Source organism: Crocodylus porosus, unplaced genomic scaffold, assembly GCF_001723895.1.
Source record: "Crocodylus porosus isolate Cpor-Errol unplaced genomic scaffold, CroPor_comp1, whole genome shotgun sequence".
Taxonomy (NCBI): domain Eukaryota; kingdom Metazoa; phylum Chordata; order Crocodylia; family Crocodylidae; genus Crocodylus; species Crocodylus porosus.
In genome coordinates this window covers 42,072,147-42,083,271 of record NW_017728949.1, presented here as the reverse complement: position 1 = coordinate 42,083,271, position 11,125 = coordinate 42,072,147, and the positions used below count along the sequence as shown (strand labels likewise).

At 45.2% G+C, this 11,125-nt stretch overlaps 1 protein-coding gene across 3 annotated transcripts in view; it reads left to right on the top strand.

Annotated features, from left to right (window-relative positions):
- The window catches only part of RAPGEF4 (Rap guanine nucleotide exchange factor 4), a 285,020-nt gene that overhangs the window by 86,978 nt on the left and 186,917 nt on the right, over positions 1–11,125 (top strand). The gene's annotated exons all lie outside the window — the stretch shown is intronic.

Below are 11,125 nucleotides of genomic sequence, written 5' to 3'. Positions count from 1 at the left end.
TATCCAAAGGTACCTTTCCTCATCTTCCTCTCTTTTTTATCCTCAGGGTTTAGCTGCCATTGGCACCTGAGGGCTGGGGCCCACCCTCTTCATGGTCTCATTATTTTCAGCTGTCCCCTTTTCCTTAAGAACAGGGTCTCAAGAAGAACCCTGTTACATTCCACATCCTGCATGATTTTGTGCTGCAGCATGCTCAGCTTTGCCTGTTTCTCCCACAACATCTTGTCCCCCCTTGATGCTGCGGTGGAAGTAGCCCACCACCTTTCTTCATTTCAAAATCAGCTGGCTTGTAGCAGTAGTGGTGGCAGTGCTGTCACTGGTAGCCCTGTCCCCCTCCAAGGCATCCCTCACTATTAGGTGCAGCCTGTGTGCCACACAGTGGGTGCTAACAAAGTTGGCATCAAAGAGAGCCTTCACTCTATTGGCCCCGTTGTCGGTTACCATGAACCAGCGGGTGAGCTCAGCCTGTCCAACAAGCCAACCCTGTACCATGTGGTTCGTGGCCACCATGATCTCCCTTGCTGTGTGGGACCTGGGTCTAGGGGAAATTTGAGGGCTGTGGAGCACAAACTCTGATTTCCCCGCAGTCCCCAGAATTGCTTGAGTCAGTGTGCTCAGCATCCCTGGTTCCAGCTCCAGCTCCTCCTCTGGCAGTGGGAGGCTCATGGTAAAAGATTACATTGGGGTGGAGGAGACAGTGATTCCACTGCTGATGCCTACTTCTGTGCTGAGGGGAGGTGGTGCAGGTGCAGAGACATCAGGTGCAGACACTGCTCCCACCTCCTTGCTTCCACAGGCAGCACTGATGTCATGGCTGCTTGGGAAGAGAATGTGTCTGTGTTTGGGGGTGGGAGGCGGGTGGGGGGGCTTGCAGCTCTAGCTCTCCCCTTACACCCTCTCCCCCCCTCCCCAGAAGACCTGGCACCTGCCTTTCCAGCACACTTCATATTAATCTTTCCTGTGCTGCAAAAGGTGTGTGTGTCACTCCTTTTGTGTTGCGTGTTTTATTCCCTCTGTTGCGTGCGTGTACTGGACTCTTCTTTGATTGTTTGCTTCAGTGTTAAGAGCTATGTAAAAATTGTGTGCTATCTGTCTTCTCCTATGACTATCTGATTTTTCTTCTTTATATTGTGTGTGTGTGTGTGTGTATGTGTGTGCACATGTGTGCAATCTGTGTGCCTCCCTGCACAATGATGGATCATGCTGGCAGGGAAAACACAGCTTTCTTTTTTCAAAGTTTGCAACAAAAAAAAGAGCAAATATAAATTAAAAGAAATGAATTGAATAGTACTAAGAGGTGCTAAGATAAATCCTATCCAATTCTTTCTAACAACAAAAAGGAGCAGGCAAGTTCAACTACTGAGTAAAGTAACCAAGGTGAGATGCCTGAGTCTGTCCTTTCTCACACAGTTCCTGAGAGAGAACAAGCTAGCAAAAGGCATAGCACACCTCCAAACAGAAGCTTTTATGCTGTTTTTAAGTCCCTCCTCCCAGACGCTGTCATTGGAAAGGCAGCCAGAGAGAAATCCTTCTCACTGGCCACCTACATATGTTAGTCTTCCCCTCCCCCTCTCTGCCTTGTTCTCCCTCTCTCTTCTAACTTTCTCTTTCAGCATCTGAAGCATCCAAAGCTTCAGATGAAGCTTTTCCGAAGCACTTTGGAAGCTCTGAACTGCTTCAGTCAGCTTGAATGAGCCCACACTTCGGATCTGGGGCTGCTTCCGAAGCCTTGCATAGCCCTAATAAACACCCTTATATTTGATTCACAACAGCATTTATAACTCTGGTGGGATTGTCCCTCATAACTGGTAGATGAAAGTGTTCAGTGAAGCCAGAATCCAACCCTCATTTGAGTTTCTTCCTTTCACCTGAAGAGTATCCCTTATCAGGCCTTTTGCAACATACCTCCTTGATAGGGACCTACCAAATTTGCAATTATATGACTTTTTTTCAGACACCATGAATTCGGTAGGTTCCCCCATGAAAAAGTCTAGTCCTCACAAAAAAAGAAGTGGGGACTATAAAAAAGCTGGAACAGGCCAGCAAGTGGGGAAAGAGGAGGAAAAAAAGGAGTTAAAACAGAGGTGGGAAGTCCTGGTGTCCTGAAACACTAGGAGAAGGAAGTGGGAGGGAGGGGAGGGAGATTTTTGTGGTAGAGCATGGTGCCCCCCTGCCCCGCAATTGGCTGAGGGGCCCTGGAAGTCCCGCCTCTCCCTGGAGATTGACAGGTGGCCATCTGTCAATCTCTGGGGAGGGGTAGGACTTCTGGGGCCTCTTGGCCAACCAGAGGCATGGGGAGGGTCTGCCATGCTCCACCACCAAAATGGTGACTAGCACTGTGCTGGGACCATAAAATCAGGGGAAGTCCCTGTAAATTAGGTCAGTCCCTACTCCTTGAGAGAGAAGACTTTTATCCAGGCCTTCTGGAATACAGGTTTAGCAGCCAGAAATATTTTACCCTTCAGCATTTCTTTTTAAGAGGTGCTAAAAGGAGTTGCCTTTTCTAGTCACAGGTAGAGTGCCAATTCCACAGGCACCATTAGATCTCTCAGTAAAAACAAAATTTCTTTAAAATGGCAAGAAAATGAAAGAAAAGCAGAAAGAACTGATTGCATAATTAGATTTAAATATACAATAAGCTAAACTGTATAGAAAGTCTTAGCATAGTTATAGAACAAAGGCAGCCTTATATATCCAGAGAGTAGTTCTTGGCAACCACCTGCCTGTTAGAGTCCCAGTCCTACTATTCCATGTGGCGGGGGGGCGGGAATCCTTTGTGCTATGTCCAGAGATGTCTTCTGCTACATCCCTCTTTCCTACCTGGTTTAGTTGGCAGATCCTTCATCTAGGGCAGCACTCCCAATCTCCAAACTAGTTTTTTCCAGTAGTTTTAATCCCTTTGTTTTCTCTAAGACTTTGTTAGAAAAGGCCTAATTAAGGGACTTTTAATATGAAGTTTCACAGGTTTGATATGCTGTCTCACAGGCCGCATTTCAAATAGAAATCTGTTCTGATGTCTCATGGGCCAGGCTCTTCATCCACTGAGGTAAGTTGTTTCACTTACCTGGGGGAAAGTTAAACTCACCTCCTGCGGTGATTAAATATAAATGTAATGATAAACTACATTCCATCTGTCACAAAGTGTTTAAGGGAAATTTGGGGGGAAAGCCATTTAAATCATGTGATACCCTGTGTTGTGATATATCATAACAATTTGCAACAGTCATGTTGCTTTTATCTAATCTTCAACCTTTGACCTGCATTGGTGCAACCTTATTTGTAGGAGGTAAAAAAGGATATGTTCACAAAAGTGCCATTAAGTCATAAACAGAAGTATAGAACAATTTTTAGAAATGTGAGGCTATCAACATGGGTTATACTTCTGTTATTTTAAGAAAAAAAATTCAGGGTCCATGCTAGCTATCCAGAGAGGTAAAGCCAAGAATAAGAGCAGAATGAAGTCATCAAATATTATAGCTTCTGTAGTAGTTTTGTCTCATTCTTTTGCCACAGCTGGCTTATATAGTCCATATGGCAGCAACATATTAGCTTTCCTGTTTTGTTCTTGCTTGATCCTTGGTGCCTACAGAGCTACCTTTGTGGCTTGTGCCGTCTGCTGCTGCTAGACTTCCTTGATTTTCTGGGGAGCTCTGCATTTCAAGGCTAATCTCATCTTCCATTTAGAAAAAAGTTTCCTGCCATTTTCCATGCAGAGAAAGCCTTGAAATGTAAACTGGATCCCTGGGGTTGAAATGTTGTTACTGATTTATTTCCCTTAAACATCATTGATTATTCAATCTTCCCAGAGTCATTGAGGCAAGGTTTATACTTAAAAGTTTTTTGGCATGCCGTAAGAAAAAAATCACATTAACTGACTTAGCAGTGCTGGCAAAAAGCCTTATCATGAACACATTTAAACTGACAAAAAATCCTTTTGTTAGTATAGCTTCTGTTCTGAACACTGGTATAATCTACTTTTCCACTAGGGCTCAGGACAGAAGTTACACTAAACCAATTTAAGTGATCAGACACTGGTTTAAACCTGTAACAGAACAGAAATCACTTTGAAAATGGACAAAACTGGTTTAAGATAAATCGGGTTGAATGTAGCATTTGACTTAATTGCTTTAGGTCAAACCAGTTTACGGAACTTCTGTCCTAAATCCCCTTGTGATTAAACTTAACACACAATCCTCCAGCATCCCCGGATGCTGTGCAGCCCTCAGCTATGCTCTCTGCTCCATAGATACATAGACATTAGGGCTGAAAGCGACTTTGCAAGATCATTGGATCCAGCCCCCTGCCCAAAAGGTAAGCAGTCAGCAGGGGTCAAATGATCCCAGCAAGATAGGCATCCAAGTGTTTCTTAACACTTCATTCAGAATAGGTGCCTGCACCACCTCTTGGGGAGTCTATTCCAGGCCCTGGGGACTTGGATGGTAAAGAAGTTTTTCCTTACGGCCAGCCTAAAACAGTCTTCCCACAGTTTGTGACTGTTGGACCTAGTCTTCCCATGGGGTGCTCTGGTGACCAGATGTTCTCCCAGTTCCTAGTGCGCACCCCTTATACTCCCCATATACTTATAGGCTGCCACCAAGTCACCCCTGAAACTCTGTGCTTTTCCAGGCTGAAGAGTCCGATGTCTCTCAGCCTCTCCTTATAAGGCCTGCTTTCTTGTCCTCTAATCATTGATGTGGCTCTCCTCCAGACTCTCTCAAGCTTCTCTACATCCTTTCTGAATTGTGGAGCACAGAACTGGACACGGTATTCCAGCTGTGGTCTCACCCAGGCCGAGTACAGTGGGAGGATGACTTCCTGGGTCTTGTTTGAGATGCATCAGAAGATGCAGGCTAGAGTTTTGTTTGCTTTGCTGGCTGCAGCATCACACTGGTGGCTCATGTTAATCTTGTGGTCAATCATGACCCCCAAGTCTCTTTCAGCTGTGGTGCTAGCTAAGTGTGGTGTGTGTTCTTTCTCCCAAGGTGGAGCACCTTGCATTTCTCAGTGTTGAATGCCATCAGGTTTTGATCCACCCACCTTGTAAGCCTGTCAGGGTTGGCCTGGATTTCCAGCCTATCCTCTAGGGTGACTGCACTTTCTCATAGTTTGGTGTCATCAGCAAACTTAGCTGTTAGTGATTATCTGCCCATCCCCCAGCAAACTTCATTTAAAGCCCAGTAAAGCAGGTCAGCCAATCTGGCTGAGAAGAACTTCTTTCCTGTGCGAGTGAGATGGAGGCTGTCCCTTCCCAATAACTCACTGGCTCTCCCTCTGAAATGTGGATTGTGGTCGTAGAAGCTGAAGCCTTCATAATGGCACCAGCGCTGCAGTCTCCTGTTTACTTCCTGAATTCTTCTCACCCTCCTGTGCCAGTGGACATGTAATGGGAAGGATCGAGGAAAAACCCACCTGGGCCCCAAACCCTTTGAGCCCCACTCCTAGAGTCCTGTAGTCATTCATGACCTGGCTGGGATTGTTCTGAGCCATGTCATCTGTGCCCACATGGATAAGGAGCACAGGGTAGTGGTCAGAGGGCCAGGTAAGTTTTGGTATCCTCTCAGCTACATCCTGATTATGGGCTCCTGGGAGGCTGCAGACCTCACAGACGGAGCGGGGCAGCCCTGCCCCCAGCTGTAAGATCCCAGGCAGCCCAAAGCCGAGCAGATTCCCCCAGACCTCCACCTCCTTCACAGGGGGAATTGGCTTGGCTCCAGGCTGGGGTGGAAGTAAACCCCCCACTGCAGGCTTCCCTACAGCTGAGGGGTCCAGAGTTGGGGGGGGGGCATTCCCCCCATTCTCGCCAGCCTGCTGGCTCAGGAAGGGGTGTGGCTGGGTGATTGCCCTGGCTCCCAGCTTGGGTGGGGGCAGTAAAGACCCCACTGCAGGATCCACACACCGCTCTGCACTGGGCACAGCCTGGCTGGGGACCAGGCATAGCGGGAGGGGGAGGGGGAGAGCAGCTGTTTCCCCCCTCCAGCTCCCTCCTAAGGCCACCCAGTGGACAGGGAGAGGCATGGCTAGCTCCCAGTTCTCAGCTCAGGTTGGGGGAGTAAAGCCCCCACTTCAGGCTTCCCCCACCCTGCACCAGGCACAGCCCACCTGGAGGTCCAGAGCCAAATAAGGGGGCCCTTTCCTCCCTTACTCCCCCCTCAGCTCATCTGCTGGCCAAGGAGGGAGCATGGCCAGGTGATCAACCCAGTTCCCCGCTGCAGGGAAGCCTGCAGTGGAGGCTTCACTTCCCCTGCCCAAGCTGGGAACTAGGGAGACCACCTGGCCATGCCCCCTCCTCAGCCAGCATACCAGCTGAAGAGGGAGTGGAGGAGGGAAAAGCAGCCTCCGCTGCAAGCTTCTCTCCCACCCTGCACTCAGAAGAGCTTGGCTAGGGGTCTGGAGCTGGGGAGGGGAGCGTTTTCCCTCCACTTCCACCTTAGCCAACCAAGGAGGGGGCATGGCTGGGTGACTGACCCAGATCAAGCTCTAGGTGAGAGGGTGTGGAGGGAGAGAAGGAGAAACCCTGCGTGCGGCTTCCCCTTTTCCCCCTTACCCTTGCACAGGGGAGACCCCAACTGGGAGTCAGTGCAGGATGGGGGGTTCCCCTCACACCCCGTCTTCAGCTGGCCCAGGCTGAGGAGGCGGCATGGCTAGGGGAACCAGCTCCAAGCATGGGGGAGAAAGGGAGAAACATCCCACTGGGGGTTCCTCCTCCCCTTTCCCCAGGCCAAGGAAACCCCAGCTGGGGGTCTGGTGGGGGTGTTTCACCTGCACACCCTCTCCTCACCAGGCTGGAGGCTGAAGAGGGGCATGGCTGGGTGAATCGCCCATCTCCTGGCTTTCTGCTGTGGCTGTCAGGCTGGGAGATGTGCACAGCAGGGGTCTGGCTGCCTTTCAGGTTGGAAAAGTTAACATCAGTTCACTTTCTAATCAGTTCAATCTAGGCAGTTTACAGAAACCTGCAAAGATTGAATTAATTCAGTCTCAGAGTTTTTGACTGTCTGTATTTAGCCTAGGAGGATTTGCTGCTTTGTTGTATAGATAAAGGTCTAAGCTGGTCTGTGGACCAAGGGAAACCAATTATTATAGTCCCTTGAATTTTCAAGGTGGCCTGAACCAGTTTATGGCTGTGTTAGGTGGTGGTGCTTGGTCTGTCATTGTGGTAGGTTCCTGGTAAATCTGGTCACATTGTGATCCCTGGCCACAAGGATGGAGGTTGTCTAATCTGGCTATGATAATGGCCACCCTCTGTGACCTTTGATGAGATTAATTCACTTTCCTTCCTTACTTTCTCAATTTTTAAAAGGAAGACAATAATACGTATCTGTTTCCAAGAGGTGTTTTGATGATTTTTTAATATTTGCAAGCACTGCATAGGCATTTACATTCACCATACGCCATTGCACACCTTGTGAACAATATATAAACTCTCATCATAAATGGAAAGTTGTGTGGAACACTTTTTAAATGTTGGCCCCTTGATCCCATGCAAAAAAAGCATCAGGGTCCCTTTTCTGTGGTAGGAATCTGTGTGACCTATAGACTTGATTGTCATATTTAAAAAAACTAAATCTACATTTTGAAGAAAGAATTATGTTGCTTATCCCTGCACACCGAAGCTCCTCCTTGTCTGTCTTAGTCTAATATTATGATATTTTTCAGAAGCCTATTACTTTGATAATGGAGCACCATACTATTTTAAAGTTTGCCTTAAGGCTCTACAGATTTTCCTCAATATGTTTTTTTGTTTCAAATCTTCATGATAAACAAATCTGATTATAAAAGGTTTTATGAATAAAGTTGGACAACTTGGAAATAAGTTTGTGTGGAGCTTTTTACTTTCCTTTTTCATTCAATTCTTTTCTTTTTTAAAATATTGTCCATCTTCCTCTATTGCAAGTTTTAAATTTTTTCTTTTTCAGTAGAGGAGTCATGTTTAATTAAAACTTATTGCATGTTTTCAATTACAGATGATAATTTGTTTGACTTTACACTTTAAATTGCCTTGAGTAATTTCCTGTGGAAGTACATATAACGATTTGTATGTTTGAAGTATTAGTGTGTCATTAGCATAGTTTGTATGTAACACTTAAGCTAAGTACTAGGGCTTAGAAAGGGCCCATAGTACGTTCTGTGACAAATGGCAATACGATGGTCTCTCTGTTTCCTGTTAAATTTCTTTTGGGCCTGAATTTGTTTATCCAGCTGGAAGTGATACAGTCAAACCAAAAATTCATTGAAAAAAATCAAAGCCTTCAAAGGTCACTTCAATAAGTACATAGGAATTAGGAAAATAGGGGACTGGAAATATTATGCACATCTTGTCACTCATTCATCAGCCCATATGCAAGTTAATGTGACTCAGTTATTTCTATCTGATGTCTTATCCTTGACAATATCTGCAGAGGTAAAAAGGTAGGTATTTAAGATGTATTGATTAGTGTATACTGAAATGCTAATATAGACAAGGCAATTGTAAATGTTAGCTGGTTGAGATAAACTCTGTTGAGAAGCCTAGAATTACTTCCATAACTTTGCCTACTGGCTCCTGATGACACCTTCATGGAATACTGCATATACTTTTGTTTATGCATGTTTCTGACAGTGAACTTAGACTAGAAAAGGTATGGAGAAGAGCTTTAAAACACGCAGGTAGTCATGCAGCCTACATTAGCTTGGGTAGAGTGTGTAGGAAGTTTCAGACCAACACTATAGAAAGAAGGGGAAGGCAAGTTCCTGTTTACAGTAATTGCATCAGTGAGAGCTGCCAGGTTGTAAGACATAGACAGTGGATTTTAGCACACATTATACAGTTGCTGGGTTGGTGAACATTTAACGGTATTAAACAGTCTATGATGATTGTGGGGGCATTTCAGTCTGTCCCCTTGGTCTTGCTTCTGGCAGGTGGTCTTGGCTGGCTTTCTGCATAAAGGTGATAGCAGGTAATATGCTCAAAGTAGATGTCCCTTGACTGTTGCACAGTTTTGGATACCATGAGGCATCTCATCAGTTTTGAGTAGTGGTGGGGTGTTCTGCAGGTTTGCAAGATATTCTCATTGCTCAACCCCAGAGATCTGCAGAGGAAGATCTAACGGCCTGTACTTGAACAGCTTTTGCTTCCAGGCTTCAGCAAAAGTCTAGTACTGGTTCTGCACTAATGGAGCCCTCCCACCCCCCCCAACCAAAAAAAAAATTGACAAAACCCTAATTGCTTTTTAAGATTGACCTTTGTCAGTTTATGCAAAGAAATATATGATGTGATGTCTTGTTTGTGACTTAGAGGCTCCTTCCATTCTCACGTTCCTGCAATAATATTTCAATGTAGATTGGCCAACACATTTTTTTTTTCCTAGCGTGGACTTTACCTATATGAGATTAGGGTCCTTGTTACACATAAATTTTAGGAAGCTGCTGAAGCTCTTAGCTCCTGGATTGTTTGCACATTAATATCTGAAACTTGTTTTAAGCACACTTTAGGTGGCTTAAAGTTATACCGCTCCAGGAGAGGTTTATCTCTGATCCTTGTTACCCAGCTCATATTCCATTAATGTGTGGCTGCTCTCCAGTGATGAGCCACCCAAGTTGCAGTCCTTCAGCATCCCATGATGCAGTATCCCTTCCCCCACCCTCTTATTCTCTGCAGACAAACGTCCCACTCCAGAAATGCTACTGGCCAGGGGCAGTTCTGGCATCAAGCCAACTCCCCTCCACCCCCAAGGGGTGCAGGCCCATGCAAACAGCCTGCATAGCACATGCTAACTTGTGAGGTTGCAGACCACAGACAGATCCAGGAGGGGACCTAGGAGCAAAAAGATAGGGGGCTAGATGGGTCCCCTTGAGCTGGGGCTTCCTTCTCAAGGCAGGGGAAATAGCTCCCCCAAAAGCACCTAAGGTTCAAATGCTTCAAACTTGAACTAGTACTAAGACCAGTCAACATATGAGCAGCAAAAAGTGCAATGCGTAACAAGGCTTTAGGTGGACTAAGTCTTATTCCAGTTTCTGGTGAAACGGTGTCCACATCATTAATGCTGTCATTGTAACTGGCAGCACTTAGCACTCTTGTTGACTGCATCATACTAAGGACATAATGCACCTTGTGACTGAATTATGTTATTCTCCAAAGTGGTAATTTCTTCAGGGCATATTGGGGCATGGGTTGTCATGAGGGAAGGCAGGAAAGATTTAAAGGCAAATCCAAGTGCATACTGTTTCCTTTGTCTGGTCCTTGGCTAAATGTGCTGATTTTTGGATTCCATTATGGGGGCACAGCACCTAGAAGTTAGTTACTGCAGTATCTAAAATTTAGGGACTAAATCCTTTACTGGGTCTGGTCCTAACAGACTACATTTCTGTTAGGTAAAGGTGCACTTTTTATAAAACACCTTCATCCCAAAGGTTCTGCAAGAGCTTTATCATAGTTCTACAAGTAGAAACACTTCATGTACTCTTGCATTTGTGTGATAGACATTGTACTGGTTTTGGGAATCCTTCTGAAACAACACTGGACCGTTGTCTCCAGTGGCTAAGAGTGCTTACTTGGAGAGTGCCATCTTTCAAGGGAAGGAGCTTCCATTTACTTGTGGCCATTAAAAATCCCATAGTATCTCTTTGTAAGAGCATTCTGGTATCCAGACTTTAAATGACTACATTGTTCTGATCTGAAATTCAGTTAGGTTTAGGGTTATTCATTATTTTCTGGACTAGTGTTTTATGTAAGTACTACTGTGTTCTTTTTAAATCATTTCCACACTTCCACATTTAAAAAAAATACTCATGTATATATAAAATCTAAAGCACTTTGTGATTAAAGCTGCTGAATTTTTAATTACTATGATTATTTATGGAATTTCAGGTATGAGAATAAAATAGCAGCTTGTTGTGTTCTGTTTTAGAGTGTATCATGAAACGGTAAATTAATACAACCCTTCCTTATTTGGCAATATCCTGCTTAGCCTAAAAAAACTCCACATAACCTACTTAAAATTAATGCTAGTCATGATCAGGGAGTAGGACTCCATGAGTCTTGTCTGCTATTCAAATACTCCCAGTGTTCCAGTGACATAAGTGACTTGTTTATTTAATAATATTCAAGAATCATTTTCATTTCTTAAAGGCAGAGAAGAATACTAATCTT